The sequence below is a fragment of the Natator depressus genome, chromosome 20, assembly GCF_965152275.1.
Source record: "Natator depressus isolate rNatDep1 chromosome 20, rNatDep2.hap1, whole genome shotgun sequence".
Lineage (NCBI taxonomy): Eukaryota > Metazoa > Chordata > Testudines > Cheloniidae > Natator > Natator depressus.
This window is the reverse complement of record NC_134253.1, coordinates 5,661,290-5,676,910: the sequence shown is the minus strand read 5'-3', so window position 1 is coordinate 5,676,910 and position 15,621 is coordinate 5,661,290. Positions and strand designations below refer to the sequence as shown.

Below are 15,621 nucleotides of genomic sequence, written 5' to 3'. Positions count from 1 at the left end.
AAGACCTGCTCTTGCTTCCATGAACCCAGAGCAAAAACTGCCATTGATTTAACAGGAAGCAGGGTCAGGCTCCCCTACTCTGGAGGACTTAAAGTTTGCTTAGGCAGACACAACGCAAACAACCAAGAAAGCTGAAGCAGCCAGTGCTGGCGAGGAGATCAGTGCCAGTAGGGTTATTAAACTTAATCCACTGAAGAGCTCATCTACTTTATCATGGTCCCTATCTGGTCAAATTCACCGAAGCAACTTCTGGCTGCTTTGAGACCTTCCATCCTGTATTCTGCAGCTACTACGGTTTCAGAGAGTAACAGGCCATGTAATGGCGTCATGTCCTTTTCATGGCCTGACTCTTGAAAATAAGACAGGAGGACCCACTGAGGATTATCTTGCATCCCCAAGAGACTTAATGGAAGCTGTTTGGGGCAGGGACCATCAGTTTGCTCCGTGTTTGTACAGCACTTACGGTAACAACAACCAACAACAATACTAATAATAGAGGTGACTTATTCCCTGGCTACATACCCTTCTACAATTGCCCCAGTACACCTCTGGAGTTCTCAACATATACCTTTAGGTAGCAACATATCACTTGAAGTTTTATTGCTATGTACTGCACCTTTCAATGTAGAGGAGTCTGGCAAAGGCAGCTGCCATTTTGGGTCCAGTTCAAGTGAAGTAAGTTACTTCTTTTTTCATGAGATCATAAGTTCGGTGATAACGATAATAGTGCTGATGTAATATACTTAGATGGTACCGCACAACATTTTGATGAAGACACTTGAACAATACAAAATTAACATGGCACATGTTAAATGGATTAAAAACTGGCTAGCGGTAGGTCTCAAAAGGTAACTGGCAATGGGAAATCATCGTGAAGTTTGTGTGTTTCTAGTAGGATCATACAGGGATTGGTTTGGGGCCCTACACTAATGACTATTTTTATCAATGAGAGACACAAGGCGGGCGAGGCAATATCTTGTATTGTTCCAAGTTCTGTTGGCGAAAGAGGCACGCTTTCGAGCTACATAGAGGTCTTCTTCGGGTCTGTAACCCTTAAAAGCTTGCCTCTTTCACCAATAGAAGTTAGTCCAATAAAAGATATTCCCTCTCCCACCTTGTCTCTCATATCCTGGAACCAACATGAGCAACAACACTGCAAATTATTTTTATTAATGACCTGGAGGAAAACAAAATCATTATTGATCTGGTTTGCAGATGGCACAAAGACTGGGGAGCTGTAAATGATGAAGAAGACAACTAATACAGAGCAACCTGGATCGCTTGGTAAGCTGGCCTCAAGCAAACATGTATTTCAATACAGCCAAGTGTAAAGCCATGCATCTAGGAACCAAGAATGCAAGTTATATCTATGGGAGAGAGGACTCTATCCTGGAAGCAGTGACTATGAAAAAGACTTGGACGTCTCAGTGGATAATCAGCTGAACATGAGTTCCGAGTGCAATGCTGTGGCCAAAAGAGATAATGTGAGCCTTGGATATATAAACAGGTGAATCTCAAGTAGGAGTAACGGTTATTTGATCTCTGGACTTGGCACTAGTATGACTTCTAAAGAAATACTATGTCCAGTACTGGTGTCTACAATTCAAGAAGAATGTTAAAACATTGGCGAGAGGTCAGAGAAGAGCCACAAGAATGATTAAGGGATTGGAAAACATGCCTTACAGTGAAAAACCTCAAGGAGTTCAACCCCTTTAGTTTATCAAAGAGGAGGTTAAGGAGTGAGTCAATCACAGTCTATAAGTACCTACATGGGGAGTAGAAATTTGATGATAGTGGGTTTTTCAAACTAGGAGACAAAAAGTATAACAAGATCCAATGGCCGGAAGTTGAAGCTAGACAAATTCAGACTAGGAACTAAGGTGCAAATTTTTATCAGTGAGGGTAATTTACCATTGGAACAATTTACCAAAGGTTACGGTGGATCATTCATCCTTAGAAATTTCTAAATCAAGGTTGGATGTTTTTCAGAAAGATATGCTGTATTTCCAACAGGAATAAATTCAGGGAAACTCTCTGGCTTGTGTTATACAGGAGATCACATTACATGATCACAGTGGTCCCTTCTGGCCTTAGAGTCTATGACCTAAGACTGTTTTAAAGGGGACACACACACTGTGCTCTTCCTTCTTTTTTTAAATGGGGTGAAGGGAAGGTTGTTTTGCTTTAATCTACAACTGGTCTTTCCAAGTGAAAGTCCAGACATGCGGCTGGTTGCTCTGCATTGAAAAACGTCACCAAGGCAGGATCACGTTTTTGCTGCATCCATCATCTTGCACAATATGATCAAACAGAGCAGAATAAGTGAGCTGATGAATTTAATGAAATGATGGGTTTGCTGGGAAAACGCACTTGACTGGGAGTACTTCCTTGAGTGAACTATTTCACTACTACCATAAACTTCCAATAGGCAAGCAGCACCACCTATCCACACATGTAGCAGTCTCAGCAGAGAGGCTGAGCATCTGATTGATGGGGAAAACATCTCACTGTCTCTGTCACTGTCTCACCCCACTCCACCCAACCTGGGTGGTTTCTATGAGTCAGGAAAGCGGCACAGTGGGGATGCTTGTGCCACTGCCATCTGTTTCTAGAATAACCAGAGAAATTCACACTTAAATGTCATGCAGCACCTTCCGCCGGCCCTGAATTCACTTACTCTTCTCTTGAGTGATAGATCCATAGGTTCACAGGGGCTCGGGCATCAGCTGAGCTAAATGGCCATAGCTCCACTGGCTTCAGTTTACATCAGCGGTGGATTCACCCAGTAGATTTTAAATGCCCGAAGGGATCATTATACATTCAAACTGTTCTCAGTCATGTAATCTCCCAAGGAACAGTCCCGGCTCCAAGGGTGCTCCTTATGGGAATCGAGCCGACCCCACTGTGCTTGAAGAACGACTTGGTTGCCTTATCGGAAGCCCTCAGGCAGCCTCGCCTGCCCCCAAATGGGAATGTCTTCGGCCAATGGCTCTCCTCTCACTGATAATGCACGTGTCTCTTCCTTTTCCGGACCTCAAACACCCCTCCATGCTGCTGAGCATCAGGGCTGAGTGGTCATCATGCAAGGGGATGCAGATCACGCCCTTGCTTACCTGCAAGCTCCTTGCAGCCAACCCTACACACAGTATTTTCTCCCTGGTGTGATTTCAGACGTGTCATGAGACCCCATAGCATGGATTTTATTTTCATCAGCTAGGCCAAATCTAGATAGATATGAATGAAAACCATCTATCTGGGTATCTTGATCTCTCTCTCGGGATAGGGATTTATCTACCTGTTGTATTTGTACCATGCTCATCACCATGGTCACTGGACATCAAGGTGTTACCATCAGATGAGATGTTATCCCAAAGTCCTGACAACCTGCAATCTAGGAGCACCTAGAACTCCCAAGGGTTTTATCTTTCCCCACAAGAGTATGGAAGTTATTGCCAGTCTCCTGTCACAAATTCCCATTGGGTCATTCCATTCTGCCTAAGTTCAATTCCCCGGTTATTTCTATTGAATGCTGGATCCTTCTCTCTCCACTCTGAATTGCTATCAAGTATTGGGGACCACTGACCCTGAGGTCAATGCATTTCTGCAATGGACAAAGTGATCCTTTAATGTTTGAGCTGGTTAACATATTTCATTCAAAACAATGTTTTCAACAATAACAAAAAATGGCATTTTCATCCAAATGTTTCTTTCCACAGGAAATGTCCATTCTTGGGAGAGCGCTGTGACGTTGCACTCCATATGTTTTATGGCAATATGCTAATAAGTGTGAATATGATGTAACTGGAATATGCTTCATGCAGAAGGTCTCTTGTAAACTATCATTACAAAGCTTATAATCTGCTGAGTGTGTTCATCCTATTTGTATGTATGTATCATTCTTGTGTCTAATACTATAAATATGAAGTATAACTCTGAAGTCCTGTTGTAATTATGCAAAGTGTGGGCCATTAATGGTGGTTTAGAATCTTGATGGCTCCCATTGACTAGGACAATTGGTTGTAAATGGCTCTGTTTACTTGCAAGCCTTCCTGCGTTAGTGTGAGTCAGGCCGGGAAGAATGGAGGCTTAGGGTATCACAGGACATGTGGCCATGTCACCTAGTACTGGAATCCATCTTAAACCTGGTGCTTTTCCATTTAGAAGGCAGGGTGGGGACCCAGAGAAACAAAAGATTCCTGTCTTGTGCCAAAGCTATAAAAGGGGGTGGAACAGAACAAAGGGGGCTGCCAGTCATGAGAAATCCCCTAGTTACCACCTGAGCTGGAACTAACAAGGACTGTACCAGGGGAAAGGATTGGGCCCAGACTAGGAAGGAGTCTAGTCTGTAAAAGAAGCTTATTGGAACATCTCTGAGGGTGAGATTTACCTGTATTCAGTTTCTTAATGTATTAGGCTTAGACTTGCGTGTTTTGTTTTATTTTGCTTGGTAACTTACTTTGTTCTGTCTGTTATTACTTGAAACCACTTAAATCCTACTTTTTTTACTTAATAAAATCACTTTTGTTTATTAATTAACCCAGAGTAAGTGATTAATACCTGGGGGAGAAAACAGCCGTGCATATCTCTCTATCAGTGTTATAGAGGGCGGACAATTTATGAGTTTACCTTGTATAAGCTTTATACAGAGTAAAATGGACTTATTTGGGGTTTGGATACCATTGAGAGCTGGGTGTCTGGGTGCTGGAGAAAGGAGTACTTGCTGAACTGTTTTCAGTTTAATCTGCAGCTTTGGGGGGCATGGTCCAGACCCTGGGTCTGTGTTGCAGCAAGCTAGCATATCTAGCTCAACAAGTCTGGAGCCCCTAGCTGGCAAAGAAAATGGGCTCAGAGGTAGGTCCTCAAAAAAAAAACCCTAACAAATTGAAATATAACCCAAAACTGAAAAATATTGTTAAATCTGGCAAAAATTTTCTGTAAAACCAAAAAATGTTGTCCAATCTGGTGAAAGTTTTCAATTTTCCATTGCTGATTTTTTTTTATGGTTTTGGGGCAGGGGAGGTTTGGTTCTGTTTGTTTTTGGTTTGGTTTTGGTTTGGTTTTGTTATGAAAATTTGAAAAGCTTTGTAGAAATGTTTTTTATATAAAATTATCTTTTTGTTTTAATTCAAAAATTTTGTCCAGGGGAAAACAATAAATATTTCCTGCCTACATCTACCAGAGTTGATCAAATGCTTTCAGATCTTTCAATGGGTTTATAATTATTACAATGTAATAAATAACAATAATAAATTCCTTGGGCAAAAACCAAACTAACCCATTGTATTTCTTACTGTAAAGTTCAATGAGATACAATGCATCACGTAGCAAGAAAAGGAACAGAAAAAAGACAAGCAAAAGTTGCTTCATGACCATTACATAAAAGCACACCTAGAATTAGCTGTAGATATTATACATTTTCTTTTGAACAACTATAGGCTGGTGAAGCTTATCAGCTCATTGGAGAAAAATATCAGATGGGGTAGAATTTCTCAGCTGCTGGGAATACTTGTTTGAGGGCTGGTCTAACCTAAAGCTGTAAGTCGACCTAAAGTATGCTACTTCAGTTATGTAAGGGTATGTCTACACTACGAAATTAGGTCAAATTTATAGAAGTCGGTTTTTTAGAAATCGGTTTTATATATTCGAGTGTGTGTGTCCGCACAGAAAATGCTCTAAGTGCATTAAGTGCATTAACTCAGCAGAGTGCTTCCACAGTACCGAGGCAAGCGTCAACTTCCGGAGTGTTGCACTGTGGGTAGCTATCCCACAGTTCCCGCAGTCTCCACTGCCCATTGGAATTCTGGGTTGAGATCCCAATGCCTGATGGGGCTAAAACATTGTCGCGGGTGGTTCTGGGTACATGTCATCAGGCCCCCCTTCCCTCCCTCCCTCCGTGAAAGAAAGGGCAGACAATCGTTTTGCGCCTTTTTTCCTGGGTTACCCGTGCAGACGCCATACCACGGCAAGCATGGAGCCCGCTCAGCTCACCGTCACCATATGTCTCCTGGGTGCTGGCAGACGTGGTACTGCATTGCTACACAGCAGCAGCAACCCATTGCCTTATGGCAGCAGATGGTACAGTAGAACTGGTAGCCATCATCGTCATGTCCAAGGTGCTCCTGGTTGCCACTGTGAGGTCGATCAGGAGCGCCTGGGCAGACATGGGCGCAGGGACTAAATTTGGAGTGACTTGATCAGGTCATTCTCTTTAGTCCTGCACTCAGTCCTATTGAACCATCTTATGGTGAGCAGGCAGGCAATACGGATTGCTAGCAGTCCTCTTGTACTATCTTCTGCCGGGCAGGCAAGAGATCAGGATGGGTAGCAGTCCTATTGTACCATCTTCTGCCGAGCAGCCATGAGATGTGGATGGCATGCAGTCCTTCTGCACCGTCTGCTGCCAGCCAAAGATGTAAAAGATAAATGGAGTGTATCAAAACAAGAAATAGACCAGATTTGTTTTGTACTCATTTGCAACCGTCCCCCCCACCCACCCACCGTCTAGGGGACTCATTCCTCTAGGTCACACTGCAGTCACTCACAGAGAAGGTGCAGCGAGGTAAATCTAGCCATGTATCAATCAGAGGCCAGACCAACCTGCTTGTTCCAATAAGAACAATAACTTAGGTGCACCATTTCTTATTGGAACCCTCCGTGAAGTCCTGCCTGAAATACTCCTTGATGTAAAGCCACCCCCTTTGTTGATTTTAACTCCCTGTAAGCCAACCCTGTAAGCCATGTCGTCAGTCGCCCCTCCCTGCATCAGAGCAATGGCAGACAATCATGCATCTGAGTTGAGAGTGCTGTCCAGAGCAGTCACAACGGAGCACTCTGGGATAGCTCCCGGAGGCCAATACCGTCGAATTGTGTCCACAGTACCCCAAATTCGACCCAGCAAGGCCGATTTAAGCGCTAATCCACTTGTCAGGGGTGGAGTAAGGAAATCGATTTTGAGAGCCCTTTAAGTCGAAATAAAGGGCTTCATCGTGTGGACGGGTGCAGGTTTACATCGATTTAACGCTGCTAAATTCGACCTAAAGTCCTAGTGTAGACCAGGGCTAAGTTACATAACTGAAGTCGATGTCACTTAGGTCGACTTACAGCGGTGTCTACAGTGCTCTCCTGCTGACTTACCTTCTGCTTCTCGGGGAGCTGGAGTACAGAAGTCAACAGGAGAGCGCTTTGCCATTGACTTAATCTGTCTTCACCAGACTTGCTAAATCGACACCTCTGTATCGATCACAGCCGTGCTGATTTAGCTGCAAGTATAGACAAGCCCTTACTCAAAAAGGGGCTAAATCCTTAGTTAGAGTAAAACACTGACTTCAGTGAAGCTGCACCAATTTATACCAGGATCCAGCCCAAATTTTTAACATAGTAAATCCATTTAATTTATTTTATGGGATAAAGTCATTTTCTTGATATATGCACAAGTGTTTAATTTTCTGAATATTACTGCATAGGAATTTTTTCCCTACAGGTTGCTGATGGAATATCACTCTCTTGGGCTCAGATCTGTTTCTGGTATGATGCTTCTGAAGTCTATGGAGTTAAGCTAGGCATGTATGTTTTGTCTGATTGGCCAAGGTTTTCAAAAGTGACGAGAGATTTTGTGTGCTGCAGTTTTTGATGCTTCACTGGAGTCACCTTAAAGGGGCCTGATTTCTAGAGGGTGTGTCCTCCCTTCTTTCTCAAAATCAGCCCCTTTACAGTATTTCAAGCTGGTCATTCAGAATTGGAGGTACCCCATATTGATAGCCACTTTTCAAAATCTTGACCATTATCCACCATAGTTTATTTCATGGTGTGGTTTTAACTAGATTATGGTACCTGGCTTAAACCTAGAGGGAGAGTAGGTGTCACTACCATGACAACTGGTTGGGTGACAGTTGTCACCATGACAGTTGGTCCCTTTGAGGCAATACATAGCAGGTTATTGAGCTGTAATGGACACCATTCATTTCTCTTTCGGTTGTCAGGGTTGGCTGGAGGGGCTGAGCTGCAGCCATTAGATGATAAGAGAAGGCACCATCTTCTAGACTCTCCTGCTTGTCGATTTCACCGACGTGGAAGTGATGGTTGTTTTCGCAATGGTGCTGGACCTGCCTCCAGATCCGTACCCTCCCCTGCCTCCATCGTTTCCTCCTCCAGAGGTGGATCCTCCACCTAAGGCATATCCACCTCTTCCACTTCCGGAACTGAAACCTATTCCACCACCGCTGCCTCCTCCTACTCCAAGGCAAATCCCACCTCCAAGTCCACCTCCAGAGGTTAAGCTGCCACCCACCATGGCTGCGGAGGAAAACAAAGGCAGTTGGTTATTCCAGAAGCAAGCCCAGGAGTCCTAGCGCACAACCCACAACCGGACACCACCTCTAACAGAACAAGATGAATGTGCCAGCGACTTACAGATACTCACAGAACTTTGGCATTCTCCAGACATTCTGCAAGGGAAAGAAAGTGGTACGGGTTACACATCCAACAGAGCCGTTATACTGCTAGGAACCCTGCAATCAGTGATATTTCATCTGCTGAAGGCCAGGGTCAGTGTCTGGTCAGGAACTGGAATTTCCATTCTGCAGGATATTCCGACATTTTGGGCGTAAAAAATTACTCCAGTTCAGAATGAAAAGCTGAAATTTTGAAATTTGCCATGAAAGAAACATTTCAAACTTATTCATAACAGTGTTGTTTTGACTTTTGTATTGTATTAAAATATTAACTATAATATATGTATTCTGTACACATGCTACTAAATGTAATATAATGTTAAAATTAATATTCTCCTATCATCTAAAAGTCAAAATGAAATTAGTCCAAATGATGCTATCAAAAGGGAACATTCCAACTTTTTCCTGTTGAAAAATTCTCAAAATCAAAACACACTTCCACAAAACATTTCAATTCCTACAAAACTGCATTTTTCAATGGAAGAGCATTGATGGAACTAGTCAGTACAATTAAACAAGATCTGTATTCTCTTCATTACTATTATTTGTTTTGCCATAGCAGCAAAAGCCCCAACCAAGATCAGGGCCCTGCACAGACACAGAGCAGTAGACAGTTCCTGTCTCAAAAGAGTTTGCAAGCTAAACTGTGAAACAATTTGGGGCTGGTCTTCACCACACGCTGTGATTAATTAATCCACCTCAATGAGAGAAGGAAGCTAAGAGTGTCTCCCATTGACATAGTGCAGTGGAGAACCACTTCAAACCAATGTAAGATACATCACTTAACTCTCATAATTTAGACTGACTTACAGCATTAGGGTAGACAAGGCTAAAGGCACATAGTCTTGCTTAAGGTCACCCAGCAGATCAGTGACAGACTAGAACTCATGTCGCCTGAGTGCCTACCCAGAGCCCTATCCACTAGACTAGACCACCTCTTGCTCTTAAAGCAGCAGCATGTCCTAAATGCTAATATGCCAATATTATTCAGACTGCCTTCTTAGTTGCCAGGGAGTTAGGGGCATTGTTTTAAAAGGGTGAGTATGACATGCGCTAAGTTTCCCCATTGACTTCAAAAGATCTGGTCCTCATTATATTGCCCTAACCTGCATACTTCTCCTTCCAGCAGCTTCCTGTAGGTGGCGATCTCGATATCCAGAGCCAGCTTGACGTTCATCAGCTCCTGGTACTCCTGCAGCTGACGCGCCAAGTCTGCCTTGGTCTTCTGCAGGGCACCCTCCAGCTCAGCCAGTTTGCCCTTGGCGTCTTTGAGGACCAGCTCGCCTTGCTGCTCGGCCTCAGCAATGGAGGTCTGCAGCTTTTCACACTGCAAGGCAAGACAAACATCTGATGGATTCTGCTGTGGGTAGCACAGAAAAACACAGGCCTCATCCTCTTTTGCCCTGTAGTGTATGTCAGTGACAATGGTGCAAAGTGAGCGTAAACCACTGCCATTCTGGTATGATAGTGGTTTACATTCCATGTGCACTGGTATAAATGACTGAACAAGGGAGAATCAGGCTGCTGGAGTTTAACATTATCTCAGATTTTGCAACAATAGGGAGATCACCACAATGGTTTTCATTTGCAACCATGGTCCAAATCCCAAAACCGGCCACAAATGAAACACTTCAGAAGCTCATGGCACAATCTGATAAAAGCAGCAGTCACAGTATTGCCCAGGTGTTCAGAAATCATGGCACCATAAAATCATGAGATCATACTAAATAAGCTGGGACTTCTTTTTATCAGCCTTCTGGTTTTGGAGACTGTAGTGTTCAAGCTTCGTCTCTGCAATCATGAGGCCCTTTCTTAAAAGAAAGCTGAAAACCTCATGTCATCACCTGATTCCAGGAGCTGGAGCTTTAAAAAAAGACCAAATACCATGCAATGTGTGATTAAAAATCACAAGAATTGACAAGATTGTAGTCACCACTCAAGAAAGGCAACTAGACTAGACAAAACTAGAAGGACAAGGGGTATTGTCGTAGAAATTATGTTAAATACTCATCAGCGCTTAGCTGTTGTTGAGTCTATAGGGAGACAGACAGACCTCAATGCTTTTCTTTAGCCAGGACACTTCCTGACATGAACAGAACTGGAAAATGGAAATGTGTATTTTTGTTTAAAAAAATCCCAAATTGGGGCAAAAAGCCAAATATGTGAAATTTTTCATGGAAGGGATTTGCAGAAAAAATCCATTTTAGGAGAAGGCTCTAGTCAAATTTGTGTTCTCCAGGCAGGAAGTGAAATTAACAAGAGCTTTCCTGGCAGGAAGCTGGGGAGCTGCCATTTTGATTTTCCCAAAAGAAAATTGAAATTTTGTGAAAGGGGCTTTTTCTAATAGAAAAATCATTGCAATGGAAAGTTCCTCATGAGCGCTACATCTACCAGTGAAACGCTAAAAGAATTCATCCCGGGTTCACACTCACGAGCATGAAAAAAAGCCATATCTGCTTCTTCACATTTTCTATTTCAGCCCATAGCCTTTGGATCATCCGGTTAAGCTCTGAGATCTCGCTCTTGCTGTCTCATAGACTGTCTCTGTGTTTCCCAGCTGTCACCTGCAGCTCTTCAAACTGGTGTTCAGAAACAACATAACCAGGTGGTGTCAGACAAAGGCTAGTGTGTATACTCTTTGCAGCAAACCATCATCACCCAGTGAGTTATCTCCCAGAGAGGACACTGTTCAGAAGAATCCAGTAGAGTATTCCAAGTGGGGAGATGGCCGTCCTCTTGGTCGACATACCAGGGATTGAACCGGGGACCTCCAAAACTAAAAAATATGAGCTGCTACTTGAGCTAAAGCTGCAGAACTTGGAGGGTGAGGGAGCTGGCAATTCATACCCTTTGTGGATCAGCCCAGTGGGATACACTCACCAGTGGGTTGCATTTGTAGCAGAGGTTCATAACTCATGGGACCAGCTGTTTTTCCTTGCCCTCTCCTTTTGCCACTCACTTGGGGGAATTGCTACTACTGAGGAAGCTTGCATTTTGGAAATGCATGCGGGATGCTCACACCTGTGGCTGCCAGCAATAGTGGGGCATTACTTCACGTTCCTGGGCAAAGGGGCACTTTGGGTTCTAACCATCTAAGGACCCACGGTGGAGCTGCACTGCAGCACGAACTGGGATCGCTTGCGTCTTATGTGCACGGCTTAGTCAAGTTGTGAGCAAGTGCTATGTCAGCAGAAACACAGTGTTGAGATGAGTAAAGGAGGGAGAGCAAATAACCTTATGGAGCCCCAGCCGTACACACACACCACCCCCATCACAGCTTAGACCTCCGCAATCATCTTGGTCTGCAGCACCAGGGAGGTGACAGCCTCTTTGCCTTGGCCAAAGCTGCGTGTGAAAAGACAGAGCATCCTACCTGTGGATGGCAGTCGCTACTCAGCTGTACAGGATAGCATTGGGTTTATATTTGCCCAGTGGCATGTGGCGTTTTGCATCCAAACTCCCTGCATCCACTGAAGCCAATGGCAAAGCTCTCATGCAAGGCATGATCAGGACCCTAGATGCTGGAGGACTCACCTTGCACTGGTAGCAAGACTCTGCCTCCTCTCGGCTCCTCTGAGCAATCTCCTCGTACCGTGCTTTGACCTCCTGGATGATGCTGTCCAAGTCTAGGTTTCGGTTGTTGTCCATAGACAGGACCACGGAGGTGTCGGAAACGGTCTGCTGCATCTGAGACAGTTCCTGCAAGTCCCATAAACGTGGGCTTTAGCCGCACTGTGTTTCTCATTGTATATGTTCCTCTTTCTCAGTCCTTCTCCATTTCAGATCCTCCCTGACTAGCGAGGTTGGCCTGAATTTTCTGAACCGCCTAGTGATTTGGAGTGCCCAGCATGAGACACCTTCAAGAGGCCTGATTTCAGAAGCACTTCCTGAAAATCAGCCCCCGCTTTAAATGTATCACAAGTTGGGTCCTCCCAAGTCAGCAGACTTTGTCCAAGAGCGGTTTAAGAGATGTCTTGATCTCACTCTACAAGTATCTTCACAGGAAAGAGATTTCTGATAGTAGACAGTTCTTTAACGTAACAGCAAAAGGCATAACGGGATCTAGTGGTTGGAAGGTGAAACTAGACACATTCAGACTAGAGGTAGGGTTCACATTTTTAATAGCAGTGAGGATGATTTAACCAACTGGAACAACTTGCCTAGGGATGGAGTCTCCATCACATGAAGTCTTTGAATCAAGACTGGACATCTTTCTATATGAGATGCTCTTGCTTACAAAGACGTTATGGGGTTAATACCGAAATTTCTGGGTGAGTTCTTTGGCCATATTATACAGGAGGCCAGACTAGATGATCACAATGGTCCCTTCTGGCCTTAAACACTAAGAATCTATTTAAACCCTGGTGCTGCTTCAGTTTAAACTGGAGAGAGGCTGCTAAGACACAAACCCTATCCTACACAGTTGACATCAATATATTTTAAAGAGGAATATTCATCCGCAGAAAGCCAAATATCCCAATCCCCAGCTACCTAATGGTACCATCCAGCTGTTTAGAATTTACACTCCAGGGCTGCATTCCCCAGGCGACCAAGAGAATAGCAAGCCTTCTTACCGCCTCATACAGACATGTCAGGAAGTTGATCTCATCAGTCAGGGAGTCTAGTTTCGCTTGCAGCTCCATCTGGTTCATGTAGGCAGCATCCATCTCCTAAAGGAAAGATCGGTAATAGAGTGAATCTTTCCATCTCCGGAGGCTAATAAATACAGGTGTCTAATTAGAGCTGGACAGAAACCAGATTCATTTTGCAGGAAAATCCATGATTAAGATATTTTTTCCTGTTCTGAAATTAAACGAAACCAGGAAATTTTGAAATTTCCTGCACAGCTCAGGGAATAATAATTTGGGGTCAATTGAACTGTTTTCTCAATAAAAGTGAAACATTTTCTTCTGATTTTGATCTTTTTTAACTTTTAAAAATACTTTTTAAATGAAAAAGTGAAATGCTCCTTTCCAAAAATATCAAACTGGGACATTTGGGCATCAAAACGCTTTCTTTCATTTTTTACTCAAAACGAAGTTTCCTCAACATTGACACATTTTTCTAAACTTTTCGGTTTTGACGAAAACTGCATTTTTGGGCAAAAAAAGTTTGGACAAAAAACTTCTAATCACTTTTATTAGTGATGCTTCCAAAAAATGGTCTCTAATGTTAGTCTGCCTACAGTAAACCTGGAGCTGGGACAAGCTGAATTGGGTATGAAGGAAGGGTATTTCACTGCATACTCATACGATATTGTCTCGTTGTTTTCTTGTGCTCTCTATCTGTCTCTCTGCCTCTACTCTTTTGTCTTACTATACTTTGATTATAAGCTCTTTCAGGCAGGGACCATTTTTTTGTCTTGTGTTTGTACAGCACCTAGCGTAACGAGGTTTGGGCCAGGACTAGAGCTCCTAGGTTCTATTGCAATATAAATAAAAAATAATAATGGAGTAAAATAACTATTCAATTAAGGCTAATCTTGTGCAAAAATAAAAGAGGCATGCATCTGTGTAAGTTGTATATTTGTCTACACCAGGGGTTGGCAACCTTCGGCACGCAGCCCATCAGGGTAATCCGCTGGTGGGCTGCAAGGCATTTTGCCAAAGGTTGCCAACCCCTGGTCTACACAGTTTGTGTACTTCGCTTTCAGCAGTAGAAACATTTGTACCTAACAACCCTTTTCCTGATCTATTTTGCTATTATATCAGCCTGACCTGAACTCTCTTCTGAGACTAAGACCTGAAGAAGAGCTGTGTGTTGTTTCTCTCACCAATGGAAGTTGGTCCAAACTCAAGAAAGGCCAAGATCTTAAGGTGTGTAGGGGAGCAAGATTCGCTCGGTGGTCCTCCGTTAAGATGAAGCTAACTTTAAAGAGTGGGATTTTACTGAGCAGCAACTCTTAGCTCGTAAAACAGTCTTCAAAATATGCTATCCCAGCAGTGTACTAACCACAGGATATGCAGTGGAACAAAGAACTTTGAAAATAGTCTCAGATAAGAAGTGCGCAGCAAAAAAGGAAATAGATAAGAACCAGAAGACACACAATATGGGTAACAAAGGTATAGTGGCTCCTAAATCATAGGAGAAGTAAGACCCTCTGCAGCTGTACAGGTCAGAGGCAGTGGGGCTGCGGGGGGGTGCTGATCTTGTGTGGGGTCTCTAGGAGCAATAGTGTCCCTTCCCCCACCCATCTCACCTTGTCAATGAAGGAGGCAAATTTGTTGTTCAGGGTCTTCATCTGCTCCCTTTCCTCTTTCCGCACTTTCTGGATCTCTGGGTCAATCTTCAAGTTGAGAGGAGTCAGGAGGTTCTGGCTGATGGTCACTTCTTGGATGCCACCAGGTGGGCAAACAGGAAATCCAGGGCCATCCCATCCACCAGCAAATCCTCCTCCACCACCAAAGCAACCACCGAGCCCACCACTGAACTGTCCCCCAGACCCAGCACCACCGCCAAACCCTCCACCCACGTGGCCGCCAGCCCCAAACCCTCCACAAGTGCCACCAAATCCACCAATGGAAATCCTTTTATTTCATCCCAAGTTATGCAGGCTCCTACTGCCAAAGCCTCTGGGACTCCAAGCTGAGCCTGTGCATCCTCCGCGTGACACTGTGCTGAAGCTGACTTTGTTCCCACCACTAACACGGACAAAGCTGGAGCTGAAACCCCTAAGGCTGCCTCCCAGGCTTTGGCCAGAAAACTGGCAAGACATAGCGGCAGCTCCCCTGCAGCAGAAGAGAAGAGAGAAGGAGACCTTGACGGGGGAGCTACCAGAGGAAAGTCCCAGGGCAAAAGCAGTTGAGTCCCTCTAAGGACAGTGCAAATCTCTTCCTTTTTATCTGTTCAGGGAGTTGCCTAGGTAACAGGGGAGTGCAGAAAGGTGTCGTTTTTTGTATTCCTGGGCTTAGATGAGCCACCACCTCTTCCCTTTGCCAAAAAACTGACCTTTCCTGAAACACACCCCAAAGAGCTAAGAAACCTGCACCAGTACTGTTGTCTTTGGGAATTCTTGTTTGCCTCAAATTACTTGTGTTTTCCTTGTACCAACCCAGAATAGATTATCCAGAGTCTTACTTGGATGACACAGCATTCAAATTCCTTGACATATTTTGCCCTAGGGTGAGACCCTTCCTCTATCCAGATCACTGACATTTTAAAGCCTGTTGGC

The 15,621-nt window shown here is 44.0% G+C and overlaps 1 pseudogene; it reads right to left on the bottom strand.

The window, feature by feature from the left end:
* Positions 1-8,035: 8,035 nt before the first annotated feature.
* Positions 8,036-15,165, bottom strand: LOC141975255 (keratin, type II cytoskeletal 6A-like; annotated as a pseudogene).
* Positions 15,166-15,621: the final 456 nt, after the last annotated feature.